General features: G+C 45.0%; 1 non-coding gene across 1 annotated transcript; it reads left to right on the forward strand.

Annotated features, from left to right (window-relative positions):
* The first annotated feature begins 2,649 nt into the window (after window positions 1–2,649).
* On the forward strand, window positions 2,650–2,723 carry Trnaf-gaa (transfer RNA phenylalanine (anticodon GAA)). The gene has a single exon. It is a non-coding gene; the product is annotated as a tRNA-Phe (tRNA).
* Window positions 2,724–14,763: the final 12,040 nt, after the last annotated feature.

Consider the following 14,763-nt stretch of genomic DNA (forward strand, 5'->3'; position numbering starts at 1 on the left):
GCCAATGAATCCGTCTGTGAAATTAGTTACGTTGTGTCTGATAGTTTGTGGATGCCGTTTTCTTTTCTCTGTTAAAAAGGTATTGTGGTTTTGTTGTTGTTTTTGTTTGTTTTTTTAAGTTTATTTTTATATAATTTTTATGTCAGTTTGATGAATATTTTGTTTTTTTTTCATTTTTGCTATTTGGCAGACATGGAGTTTGTGAAATTGTTTATTTTTATATAAATGCATTTTTATTGTGATATCTATACTTATGTCTTTTAGTTAATGTTTGTTTATTTTTATTTTATTTTTTTTACAGTTGTTTTCCATTGTTTCTTTTGAAAACAATTTCTGACTATGTCAGATATGTGCTTTGGCCATTATTTCTTGAAACAGGTAGTTGTTTTGGTGTTTGTTTATAAAGTTGGTGATACTGAAAAGGAAACTATTTAAAAAAAAAAAAAAAAAAAAGTATGTCATACTGTTCACTTGTAGATTTCAGTGTTGTATAACAAAGACAGGGATACTGAAAAGGAAACTCTATAAAAAAAAAAAAAAATAATAATAAAAAAAAGGAGGGGGGGGGAATTGTTACTGTTCACTTGTAAAGAGTCTCAGTTTTCAATGTTGTAACAAAGGCAGTGATACTGAAAAGGAAACTTAAAAACAAATATTGTTTGTGTTATTGTTCACTTGTAAAGATTTTAAGTTTTCACTGTTGTAACAAAGACCGAATAGGTTGTTTTGTTTTTTCCATTGCAATAATTTTATCTTAACTTGGAAAATACTCCAGAGTAGCCCATCCTCTGCCATACTGCAGTATTACCTTGAAAAGAAGAATCTGTCATTTTGCCAAGTGCAGCCAGCCATACTCCAGCATAAAGTATTTGAAGCATCGTGATGATACCGACGTCAAAATGATCAGATTCTTTTCCCCTGGTTAAGATAAGTTCAGTGCAAATTTACCAAAGGTTCACAAGTGGTTGACATTCTTTGGAAAGGAAATCCACTGATGCCAACTGTCCATTTTTTTGGGGGGGGGTGGTCGTCTTCTTTATTTTGTTGTGTATTTTTTGCTGCCCCATCATCTGTTTGAGTGTCGCTCATTACAAGTCACAGCCACACCTGTGCCCCCATCTATTGCAGTCCACAGGAAACTAATGATGCGACTTTTTATTGTATTTCGTAACACGCTCTGCAGTCACACCAAAGTTGAAAGAGTTCTGACGGACTCATCATCTGCTAGCGAGGGTCACCCACCTGCTTTTCATGATGCAAGACGGTTTCTTTCGTTCAGTTTTGCAATGCATGAGGTGTAAGGAGCACAGCTTGGGACGGTGAGCCACACCACACACTGGTGATGAAGCTGATCCAAATCCAGCCACGTGCACGTTGAGCCTGCATGGATCGAACCAGTCAGCTGTGTTTGCTCAAACAAGAAAGGATGTTGTTTTCTCGAGGAGGTAAATGTTTTTATACCAGCGCACAGACATCAACAGCCCAGGTCTTGATGTTTGTGGCTGGTGTGACAGAGCGTTACTAGAAAAATTCAAAATGTTCCTCCAAATTTCCCTAAACATTTTGCATGTTCCGTTTTTAAAAAAAGAGAAAAGCTATAAGTTCAAAATGTTCCCTCTGCAATATTTCCATTGTTGCTGAAAGGAGCCCAGAGCAGCCAGCATCTGTGGAAAAACTATGGGCGGACACAACAGTGTTTGGTGTCCAGACTGCTCTGTGCCTTCGTTTGCTCATCTTGTTGCTGTATACGTCTGTGTTTTTGACGTTCGTAAAATGCATAATAGTTTGCGATATATATATTTTGTTATTATTCTGTGAAGGGGGAGCACGAAGACTTGGAAGGGTTACTGATGGGTGGAGTGTTCAGTGTTGGACTTTCAGGACCTAAGTGAAAATTGTACTTCAAATGATTCCACCACCTTCACGACTTTCTCCATTCTGTATTACAAAACAAAACGGATGAATGAGGGTGCAGCATTAAGATACAAATCAGAATCCAGTTGACTTGCTTTTGTATTATATGGACTGCTGATTTCCCTGAAAGGGTTTGTTGATGGTCCATTGTTGTGACAGTTTGACAGGAAGAGAACGGAGTAGTGGCTTGTGATCTTGTCAACATTTTGAAATGTTTGATGTCCCTGTCAAATTTTGTTGTTTTCGTTGTACTTGAAAAGTAATGCGACCACACTTTTTAAGATTTTTTTTTTTTTTTTTTTTTTTTTTTTTTTTTGTTGTTCATGCACACTGTGTACACACACACCCCTCCCCAACTACAAACCTTTAGGCTGTGTGTGATATAGTTCTTCAGCAAACATTTAAAGTATGAAACCAGAACTTTGTCAAGTAGTGACAAAACAAAATGACTGTTCCTTGAAATAAGAACTTTGTAGTTTATGCTTACCAGTCAACAGAAAACGACTCATTCACATGAATGCAGTATTGTGAATACACGGCTAATTATACAATCATATGTACATTTTCCATGTGCTGATGGTAATCAAAAAACAAAAGGTTGAGCTTGTTTAGATGCCAATTCTTTTTGTTCAAATAATTTTAGGTGCAATACATTTCTTAAGTTACTCAAGTTAGTTTGTTTTTTAGCTTAATTAGTGAAAGATACAGATCATGTTAAAATCATTGCTCTGTCAAGTCTCTGTGGCGCAACTGGTCAGCGCGTTCGGATGAAACCCGAAAGGTTGGTGGATCAAGACCACCCAGGGGCGAGATTTTTTCATATGCATCTTTCCATTCACTGTTACTTTAATGCACTTAGTTGTTGATTTTGCCTTGTGATGTTTCATTTTTATAGAATTTTGTCTGGTGTTCTATTTTTATGTTTACTGATTTTGTTGCATGTTTCATTTTTATGTTTATTTACCTGTTAACGTCAAGTTAACGTTTTAGACAAACCTTGGGTAGGTTCTCATGGTGTGATCAGCACATTGGATTTCTGGGAAGGTCAGGTTTCTGCTGGTTTTTCTGCATTTATTTTATAATGTTTTTAAAATTTTTATGTATTTACATTTTTGTTGTATACAGTCAAATCTTCAACTTGAGGTTGCTATGTGAGAGGTACCAACAAGACCTCTACCACGTCTTCATTGACTAAGAAGGCATTTGACAGGGTCTGGCATGCAGCTTTGTGGGCTACCATGAATCTGTACAACATCAACCTGATCAGACTGATACAGCACCTATGACAAAGCCACCAGCGCCGTCTACCTCAACAATAGCATCGGGGACTGGTTCAGAACCACAGTCGGAGTGAGACGAGGCTGTCTACTCTCCCCAACACTCTTCAACATCTTAGAAAGAATAATGACTGACGCACTGGAAGAGCAGGTAGGAACAGTCAGCATAGGCGGCAGAACAATCACAAACCTACGTTTTGCCGACGACATTGATGGACTGGCTGGAAAAGAACTGGCAAGCCTGGTCAAACATCTAGACAAAGCCTCCACATCGTATAGAATGCAAATCAGTGCGGAGAAAACCAAACTGATGACTAACACCACCAACGGCATCAGCATTGACATCAAAGTCAACGACGAAAAGCTTAAAACAGTCCACAGCTTCAAATATCTGGGAGCAATCGTGTCAGATGAAGGATCTAAACCAGAAGTACTCTCGAGAATTGCCCAAACAACAACGGCACTCACCAAGCTGAACATCTGGAACAACAAAAACATCGCTCTCAGCTCAAAAATCAGACTGATGCGTTCCCTGGTTATATCAATATTGCTCTACGCCTGCGAGACTTGGACCCTGACTGCAGACATCGAGAGAAGAATCCAAGCTGTCGAGATGAGATGCTTTCGTAGACTACTTGGCATCTCCTACAGAGACCACATCACTAACACGGAAGTGAAGAACAGAATCGAGCAAAGTATTGGACCCTACGAAGACCTGTCCATTGTGAAAAAACGCAAAGTTGGGTGGCATGGACACATCTCCCGATCATCTGGTCTTGCCAAAACGTTCCTGCAAGGCACCGTACAAGGAGAGGACGGCAGAAGAAGAGATGGGAAGACAACATCCGGGGGTGGACAGGCTTGACGCTCGGTGACACCCTGAGGAATTCAGAAAACCGTGGAGAGGGGTGGTGGTCAGCAGCGGTGGGAGAGGTGAAGGTATATACGACAGGGAGAAAGCCCTCTTAGAGGGCACATTACAAGATTGACTACATTGTCATGCTACAAAAGAAAAGGACTTTCTTTGGTCTTTTTTACAGAGATGTGAAGCATATATGGATCTGCCCTCACACTCTTAAGCTGATTAATCCAAACGTGGAGAGTCAAAGCTAATTTCTTGGATTATCCTTTGGGTCAGCAAGTTTGTATCACAGATGATTTCAGGAAATGGGAACGTTGTTTCTGCCGACTTGTTTTTCTTCATGTTTTCTATATTTAAGTGAATAGAATCAAGTTGGGTTGTCATGACATTTTATAAAGTCAATAGTTTGTAAATAGTTAAAGATGATGCAAGATGTACAAATTGAGAAGATTCTGTATTGCTAACATTAAAAGATGTTGAAAGTGGTGACAGTATTGCCCTCAGCATTATTCATTGACTGTTGGTAACGTTTTACACAATTTGCATTTAGGTGTTTTTATTACACTAAAGGGGGAAAAAAGATTGCTTATGCATTTGTTTGTGTGTGGGAGAGGAAGAATGAGAGGAGGGGTTGGGGGGATTCATTATTTCCACTCCAAGCATTTGGTATGTCAAACTGATGCAAACTAGGCCTATGGTTTGCTCTGTTTGGCCAAATTTCACGCGGCCAACAGTGAAGACGCCACTCTTAGCCAATCAAACGCCTCTAACAGCTATAAGCGCTGAATCATTCCTTTGGCCAAGGCTCTCCACGCCGTCTTGTCTAACGCTTTTTTTTGGCTATTAAGCGTGTTCATTTGGCCTTTTGTTCTTGTATGTGGCTTGCTTGTATATTCTTACATTCTGTGTACTCATTTCGACTCGGCCCCCTCGATTCGTTCGTATTTTTCTACTGCCGAGTCGATCCTGTCTTTCCTTTCTCTGTTGGGGATCATGATGCTGGAAGGGATACTCGGCGAGAGACTCTCCCAGGCCCGGAGCTCATGATTTCTCCCGATAGGGACCGCGGCGATGCGTCTACAGACGCAGATCACGAATAAAACGGTCATGAAGGGGACCGGGGGGAAAGGGATACGAGCGTCGTCTCCCGAGGGGGGAGTAGCACGTCCTCTTGGTGGTGGGGACTCGCGGCTGCGTGCCGCCCCCCGCCATTACCTGGGTCCCCACACGGAGACGGCCCCAGTGCTGTTCCCCCTCCTCCCTTCTCGGTCGACCCACCTCCTCCTTGGGGAGAAAAACATTTGGTTCCCGGGGGGGACCTCCACTTTGTCTCCCCACGGGAGGGGATTCGGGGCGCGTGGCAACCTGCTCTGCAGGTCTTCCCGCTATCCGGCCGGTCTCCCCTACTGGGGAAGTCCCGCGCGCGTCAGGCGGTTCCGGGCAGTCAGACCGCCGGCCGTCCACACTCCACACCCTCTTCAGGTGTCAAGGACATAACAGCGGAGACCAGGGTCCCTGCTCGGGATCGCCCCAGCTCATCCCGCTGGGCTGACCACAGCCCACAGGACGCCCCCGTGGGTACATCCACCTGGGATGGCACCCAGCAGGGGATGGACTGAACAAGAGGGGGAGCCCCTGTCTTCGGATGAGGACAAACAAGCGGATGAGCACTGTTCGCCCACATCCCAGGGGGACAGATGGAGCCCACGCCTCCCTAGGGACCAGCCTGAACCAAACTCGGACTTTGCCGAGCTCGAACTGACCCTCCCCAATACGGTCACGCATGCTGAATCAGTCCCTCTGGCTACTTTGTTACCCTTAACCCTCCTACGAGAATCTCAAGGCGACTCAGAGTGCCAGAAATGGCTCAGGAATGGCTCAATAAGCCAGCCAGCCAGCCCGCACCGTCAGGGGTGCTGCTTCCATCCCTCCTCCAGGCAGGGAGTCCCTCTCTGCCCCAGGCGCTTTTGCCCCAGGCAAGTTCCTTAAAGATCCCTCCAAGGGAGGAGTGTGGTCCTGGTACACACAGGACCACCCTGCCTACAGGGAAGCCGAGCCCTCCGCGCAGGACAGGATGTTGGTCTCACAGCGCACCACCTTCCCCACCTCAGCTACTCTTTCCTTTAAGACATTAGCAGAGTGGGACAAACTGGCCCGCCGCTGCCTCCTCGAGGTTTCCACGGCTTATACCTTCTTTGACGCATTCCTCCACAGGGCCAATGAGCTGTGGGAACAACGTCCGGTTAATCAGGACACGGAGTCTCCTTCCTCTGTCCCGCCTGGCCTCTTCTCAGACCCGAGGTTAAACACTTTTGGCAATCGGGTAGCGTCTGGTCTCACGGCAGCTGCAGGCGCAGCTACCAGCCTTCACTTCAGTACTGTGCTAGCGCAGCGTGATGCCGTTCTCCGCCTCTCTAACATTCCAGTAGAGGAGAGGGCTGCCCTGCGGTCCATCCCAGCACAGCAGCACTCCCTCTTCGGCCAGTATGCGCCGCATTTTGTCAGCCACAGGGCAGAGACAAACAGGGAGGTGGCCTCATATTTAGCCCACTCCTCCCAGGGGCGCCAGGGTTCTATGCCATTGAAGAGACTGGCCACCAGGGCCCCTCCATATACCACACCACCTAAGTCAAAGCAGCGTGCACAGAATCAGCGGCAGAGGAATAAACCACCTCATGTCTGTCCAAGCCGACCGGCCATGCCCAAGGCCAGAAGGCAGCACCCCCAATGACTGGGCCCCGATTCAGCACCGCCAGTCGTTCAGCCCCTCCAAGTAGGAAACTTGTCCTGGCACGCGCATCAGTGGCGTGCTCTGGGACTCAGACTGGATTGTATCGGTGCTGGAGTCGGGGTACATGCTCCCTTGGGTGGGGGACCGCCCCCCTCTAAGATCCACTCCTCCTCCTCATGTGCCCAGCTCGATGGAGCAGGAGAGCATCTTAGAGAAAGAGATATTGCACCTACTCCTCATAGGGGCGATATCTCAACTCTCGGACCCGGGCCCCGGGACCCGGTTTTTACGGCTGGTTGTTCGTGATTCCAAAGGTCTCAGGAGGGTGGAGACCAGTCCTGGACTTGTCTCCCCCCCCCCCCCCCACCCCACCCTCAACAGATTCCTCCCCAAAATGAAATTCAAGATGGACACACAGGCACAGATTTGGGAGACCATGCATGCAACGGGGCGATTGGGCAACGTCCATCGATCTGAAAGATGCTTATTTCCATATGCACCCGGCATCCCGTCGGTGCCTGAGGTTCGTGTGGAGGGACAAGGTGTTCCAGTTCTCAGCCCTCCCATTTGGTCTGTCCCTTGCCCCTTTCCTGTTTACCAAGGTGGTGCGGGAATTGGTGTCCATCGTCCGGTCGTAGTCCATTCGGCTCTGTGTCTACCTGGATGACTGGCTTATTCTGGCCCAGTCACAGGCCCTGTGCCAGAGTCATACAGCCAGACTTCTAGACCTGTGCTCCCAACTGGGCTTCATCATGAACCAGGAGAAATGCGATCTGTCCCCGAGTCAGTCCTTCGACTTCTTAGGGATGAGATTCGACACGCGGTCTATGATAGTCTCTCCGACGCCAGATCAGCAGGCCTCCTCAACCACTTGCGCCATTCCTCCCAAGCAACAGCGCGGACACTGTCTTCCCTCCTGGGCATGATGGAGTCCATGGCACCTCTCATCCCTCTGGGCAGGGTTCTCAAGCGCCCTCTTCAGAGGGCACTCAGGCTACGTGGTCCCAGAGCACTCAGCCATGGGATACCCTGATATGTCTGGGCGAGTGGTTCCTCGAGGTGACATCAGAGTGGTTAACCACCCCTCTTCTGACACAGGGGGTGCCCATAGCCCCACATACTCTTAAGGTGGCACTATTCACAGACGCCTCCTCCCTGGGCTGGGGAGCCCACATGGACTCACTCCATGCAGCAGGGACTTGGTCCCCGGAGGAGCGCCTATGCCACATCAATGTTCTGGAACTGGAGGCAGTCCGCAGGGCTCTCCTGCACTTCAGGGGGGAGGTCACCGGCAAGACCATCCGCTTGTTCACGGACATACGACAGTCGCTTGTTACGTGAACAAAGGGGGGGGAGCGCACTCGGCAGACCTCTCTCTGCGGACCGAGGCTCTCCTCCGTTGGTGCCACAGCAGGGGCATTGCACTTTCAGCGAGACACATAGCAGGGAAAGACAACATTTTGGCAGATGCTCTCAGCAGGTCCAAGAGTGTCATACACACAGAATGGACCCTGGACAAGGACACCCTGCAAGGGGTGTGGGAACAGTGGTTCCGGCCGATGGTGGACCTGTTTGCGACAAGGTTCAACAAGAGACTTCCCACTTGCGTCTCTCCGGTCGCTGACCCAGAAGCATGGGCAGCGGATGCTCTCTCTCTAGACTGGAGCAGTCTGATTGCCTACGCGTTTCCTCTCTTTCCAATCCTGTCCAAGGTGATATGGAAAGCCAGGTTGGAACGCCCGCAAGCTGATCCTCATTGCGCCGAAATGGCCAGCCCAGCCCTGGTTTCCGGTCCTTCAGTCCCTGACACTTGTTCCACCCCTGGAACTCGAAACCAAACCTCATCTGCTGAGGCAGCCTCGTTCGGGCCTTCCTCACTCCAATCCTCAAATGCTCCACCTGCACGCGTGGCTGCTGTGCGGTCGGCATTGAAGTCTTCCACCCCTCGGTCAGCCTCTGTGTCGGCCGCTTCGACCTCCTCTCCATAGTCTCCAAAGCCAGGAGGGAGGGAACAGAGACTTTGTATGACTTTCGCTGGAAGAAATGGCTGCGTTGGTGTGCAGCTCAGAACATTCCCCCTACTAACCCTACGAGCATGCAGCTGGCCAACTTTCTGGCTCACTGCTCCTCGGTTCTCAACCTGTCTGCTAGTTCTGTGCGAGGGTACAGGTCTGCCATCTGTACCACTATCAAACAGCTAGGTGGTCCCGCTTTCGAAGCTGATTTCCTGCTCAGAGAGGTGGCTAGGGGCGCCTCTCTGAAGCAAGCTAGGAATCCCAGAAGAGTGCCCCTCTGGGACTTGTTCCTGGTGCTGGATTTCATTCGAAAACAGCCCTTTGAGCCATTGGGGACTATTCCTTTTGACCTGCTCACTCTCAAGACCACTTTCCTTCTGTTGCTGGCCACTGGCCGTCGTCGAAGCGAGATTCATGGTCTTAGTGGTATGCCACAAGATCTAGCATTCCACAGAGATGGTTCCATCACTCTTCGTTTCCTTCCAGAGTTTCTGGCTAAGAACCAAGACCCCGAGGTCCCTTCCCCCTCTCTGAGGGTCAGACCTTTGTCTGATATCCTTGCCCAAGATCATGAAGATAGGCATCTCTGCCCCGTTCGGTGTCTCAAATACTATTGGGATAGGCACATAGGCGTTCTTCTCAGAGGCGCCTTCTCATCTCCCTCAATGAGAATTACAAGAAAGACATCGCTGCAAGCACCATTTCCCGCTGGGTTTCCCAAGTCATTCGTACAGCCTACTCTCATGCACACAAGGATATCAGTTGTCTTGAAGGCAGCCTTCTGGCGGTCTGAGAATCCCTTCATCAACTTCTACCTCCGGGATTTCCGTATGCGCGGCTAACACTGCCGTCTCAGTTACAAGGGCTCCCCATACGAACCAGTAGGCGTTGCCCTCCTCCATTTGCTTTAAATTCTGCATCAGTTTGACATGGTACAGTATATGACACCAAAAGGAGTTTGTATTATACTCCATGTTTGGTGTTACATATACTTACCATGCCAAAATCGAATGCCCGCCCGTCCGTCCCCGCATCTCCGCCGTGGTTCTCATGGGGCATTTTCGTTCATGGCCACGGAATGATTCAGCGCTTGTAGCTATTAGAGGCGTCTGATTGGGTAAGAGCGGGCCAGACTAAGAGGGGCGTCTTTTCACTCAAGTCATTCGGATATGACCATACACCGAGGTCCTGTCTGCAGCATGTGTACACAAATCACAACCCACAGCAATAAACAGTTGTCACTGGCAAAATTCTGAAGAAAAATTCACTTGAAGGCAAGGGGAAAAAAGAGGGGGGTGGCACTCTCATTGTAGCAACGCGTTCTTCCTGGGAAGAGCAACCTGAATTTCACACAGAGAAATGTGCTGCGACAAAATAATAAAAAAAAACATTACAACAGAAAATGCATACTTCTCAATCAAAATGGAACACTTGATCAGCACTGGGGAAAGCAGTCCAGATTTCACACAGAAAATTATCTGCTGTGAACGCAGAGTAACAAAACGTTTCATCACTGATGAGTTCGGTCTTCAAGATAATAAACATAAAATTCCTTCGCTCAAAAGACACATGCAACAGAAAAAGCTGATTTTTTTTCTCTTTCTTTTCCCCAAACGCTGATCTGAGAAAAAGACACCTGAGACAGATGAAATATGTCAAAAATCATTGATACTAAAAAAAATTTTTTTTAAAGTATTTGGAAGAAAAATTCAGTATTTATAACAAAACATTCTTACAAATCATTCTGGGACTTTCATTTTAATAACTATCATCATATTATTTACGAAATCTGACGAGTTTAGCATTGATGCCTTCACAAGGACTCATAGTACCCTTGACGCACAACATACCTGTAAACACCTGGTAAGGGCACATGCAATCCACTGGCCTAGAAATACATTATATTGTTTCCTTTCTGAATAATAGCAAGTCCCACACCACCATTCTCTCTGTGCACACATACACTAACAAACGCATGCACACACACATCAGCCTGAGATCAGAAGAATCCACAAATGCCAAAACAAATCTCTGCACAGGAGAGAAAATTCATTAACGAATCATAACATACGTAAGTATTCACACCACAGGTAAGCTGTATGAATTCAGTGTTCAATCACGTTAAAACCATCAAATCATTTACTAAATGATCTGACCCCAAAGACACTGACACTCATTCCAAGTTCAATCACATAAAAACCATCATCAAATGATCATTTTCTAAACGATCTGACCCCAGAGACACTGACATTCATACCACATTCAATCTAATATCCAATTATAACCATTTTCTTCACAGTATATACACCACAGACATAGACACTAATTCCCAAGTTCAATCACGTTGCAGCCTTCATGCTCAAATCATCACTTTTCATACAAGAGATACAATCAATCACATCCTGCTCTAGGAACATGGTAAACACTGCCAAGAAGTGGAGCTAAAGAAGTTTGGAGACATGAAGAGAAATATACATGCTTTTGTTTCTTCAGCAGTATTCATTGCCTGCATGTATAACAGTGTATCAAAAATCAACATTTTGTTTCGTTTTTTCTAAAATCCTCACTAAAAAAAAAAAAAAAATTCTTTGACAATGTGTCTACTTTGACGTATATTGAAGCCCTTTGAATGAATAACACTGCATTCCACTTAGATACAGATGTGAAATGTGTTGTTTTGATCAAACCAAGACTTCTTATCACGAGGAGAGTGCAAGCGAGTGAGATGACAATGTCAAGTTTTGATCAAAAGCACTATTTCACTCCCAGGATCTAAACAGCATAATGATTATGTACCACCTTGCCTTTAAACAAGAAAACACCATCCAAACACGATTCACTCCCCCTGACTTCATTCAGTGAAAGGTGTCAACAGCAGCAAACAGTCCTCACTTTACCAAACAAAAACACAGACCAGTGTGCAGACAATGTATGAAAACTGATAAACATGTTAAAGGTATTGCCCGTTTCTTGTGCAAAAACACATAGAAAGAACCAGACTACCCTCCCTTGATTAAAAAAAAAAAGATGGTGAAATTGAAATGTAAGAAACTGGAAAAGAATTTTTAAAAAAAGAAAAAGAAAAAAAGGAGAGATGAAAAAAAAGACTTTTTTTTTTTTTTTTTTAAACTAAAAAAGAAACTGAAACTCACCCATCCAATGCAGTGAGCATATGTATGAAGGTCAGTACTGAACTGTCAACATCAAATCACACCGACATATTTTGTCTTATTTCTGAAGCTCTGCAATGGTGACAGAGGTTGGAACACCATGACAACTCGGGAGATCGTTGTTTCATTCTGTCACCGTGTCCTTGATGGGTTTAGAGAGGAAGAGAATCATTTCTAGTTTTGAAGAAAGAAAAAAAAAAGCAAAATAGGCAATGAGAATTCTTATTCTTTCGCTCGCCTGTACTTTAAAAAATAATGTATCTATTTACTTATACAAACTGCCCATCAAAATCACAGTATAAAAAAATTCTTTTGGCAGGAAACTTTTTTCTCCGCATCTTCATACCCAGAATTTCGTTAAAAACAACTACCACTGAATTGTTACTGATAAAGTTTTTTTTCTTTTGTAATATGGAAAGAAGTCGACAACCAAAGTGAAAACACAGGCATCGGTATTGCTAAACATGACACCCACTGTCATTTGTAAAGCAGTAAGTACCCCTTTGAAATATATCCTTGTTCTTTCAAGCAAGTCTCACACAATTCAGTCTTTCATGAAAATCACCTCAGAAATAATTCCTGAAATATTCAATGATTGTCTTTTGTCATGTGAGTGAAACAAAGGAAACCAAAAAAAACAAAAAAAAAACAAAAAAAAAAACAGAAAATAATTAATTTTTCTAAGGTCCACTGGTGTATACTGATACACTGAAGACAAAAGCATCTGTCTTCTGATTAAAGCTTGTTCCCGAAAGAATGATCAGAGTATCAGAGTGCTGCATGTGAATACACAAATATACATGACAAAGGAACAATTAATCATCCAAAAATCAGGGGGGAAAAAAATAGAAGCTGTGAAGATATGGGCCTGGATAAAAAGGAGACTATACTCGGTGACAAACTGCCATTCTTATCTGACACAGACTTATCTCACTCACTCACTCACTGGACCGCTGGGGTCGTTGGGGGGACATGTTATAGCTCGCCACGCCGTTCTGTTGGCAGCTGTCATGAGATCTGTAGCATCGTCATTTTGGTCCATTCCTTGACGTTGTCGGATCAGCTCTTTCTCTGCCGCCCCCGTCTGCGCCCTCCCTCTACAGTCCCTTGCAGGATGGTTTTGGAGAGGGTATTATGTCGTATGGTGTGACCAAACCATGCCATCTTCCGTCGTTTGACAGTCGCCAGCAGTGGTTCTTGGGGCCCAACAATGTTGCTGACCAGGTTCCGCACAGAGTCTTATATGACACAGTCTTATATGACACTATCTTAACTGACACATTGCCTTACCTGACACATACGACTTACCTGACATTTATCTGACATTATTTGACACATTCTTATCCCTGGAAAGGTGATGACAAGCTAACAATGTGATTGTGAGAGGGTGAGGTTCACAAAGTGCATGTCCATCACAGAAATGTCTCTGAAATGAGCGGAGCTTTATTCGCTTGGCACTGATACCTTAGCCAACAATGCCGGCAGCTTTTGGAATCGGCTTTCTTTTTACATGTGTCAAGCTATGTCCCTTACCTCTCTCTCTCAGTCAGAGGCTTTCTTTTTACATGTGTCAAGCTACTCTCTGTCAAAGGCTTTCTTTTTACATGTGTCAAGCTATGTCTCTTATCTCTCTCATTCAGAGGCTTTCTTTTTACATGTGTCAAGCTATGTCTCTTATATCTCTCTCTCTGTCAGAGGCTTTCTTTTTACATGTGTCAAGCTATGTCTCTTATCTCTCTCTCTCTCTCATTCAGAGGCTTTCTTTTTACATGTGTCAAGCTATGTCTCTTATCTCTCTCTCTCTGAGGCTTTCTTTTTACATGTGTCAAGCTATGTCTCTTATATCTCTCTGTCAGAGGCTTTCTTTTTACATGTGTCAAGCCATGTCTCTTATCTCTCTCAGAGGCTTTCTTTTTACATGTGTCAAGCTATGTCTCTTATCTCTCTCTCTCAGTCAGAGGCTTTCTTTTTACATGTGTCAAGCTATGTCCCTTACCTCTCTCTCTCTCTGTCAGAGGCTTTCTTTTTACATGTGTCAAGCTATGTCCCTTACCTCTCTCTCTCTCTGAGGCTTTCTTTTTACATGTGTCAAGCTATGTCTCTTATCTCTCTGTCAGAGGCTTTCTTTTTACATGTGTCAAGCCATGTCTCTTATCTCTCTCTCTCTGTCAGAGGCTTTCTTTTTACATGTGTCAAGCTATGTCTCTTATCTCTCTCTCTCTCATTCAGAGGCTTTCTTTTTACATGTGTCAAGCTATGTCTCTTATATCTCTCTGTCAGAGGCTTTCTTTTTACATGTGTCAAGCTATGTCTCTTATCTCTCTCTCTCTCTCATTCAGAGGCTTTCTTTTTACATGTGTCAAGCTATGTCTCTTATATCTCTCTCTCTGTCAGAGGCTTTCTTTTTACATGTGTCAAGCTATGTCCCTTACCTCTCTCTCTCTGAGGCTTTCTTTTTACATGTGTCAAGCTATGTCTCTTATATCTCTCTCTCTTTCAGAGGCTTTCTTTATACATGTGTCAAGCCATGTCTCTTATCTCTCTCAGAGGCTTTCTTTTTACATGTGTCAAGCTATGTCTCTTATCTCTCTCTCTCAGTCAGAGGCTTTCTTTTTACACGTGTCAAGCTATGTCCCTTACCTCTCTCTCTCTCTCTCTCTCTGTCAGAGGCTTTCTTTTTACATGTGTCAAGCTATGTCTCTTATCTCTCTCTCTCTCTGAGGCTTTCTTTTTACATGTGTCAAGCTATGTCTCTTATCTCTCTCTCTCTGAGGCTTTCTTTTTACATGTGTCA

Source organism: Babylonia areolata, chromosome 19 (assembly GCF_041734735.1).
Source record: "Babylonia areolata isolate BAREFJ2019XMU chromosome 19, ASM4173473v1, whole genome shotgun sequence".
NCBI lineage: Eukaryota > Metazoa > Mollusca > Gastropoda > Neogastropoda > Buccinidae > Babylonia > Babylonia areolata.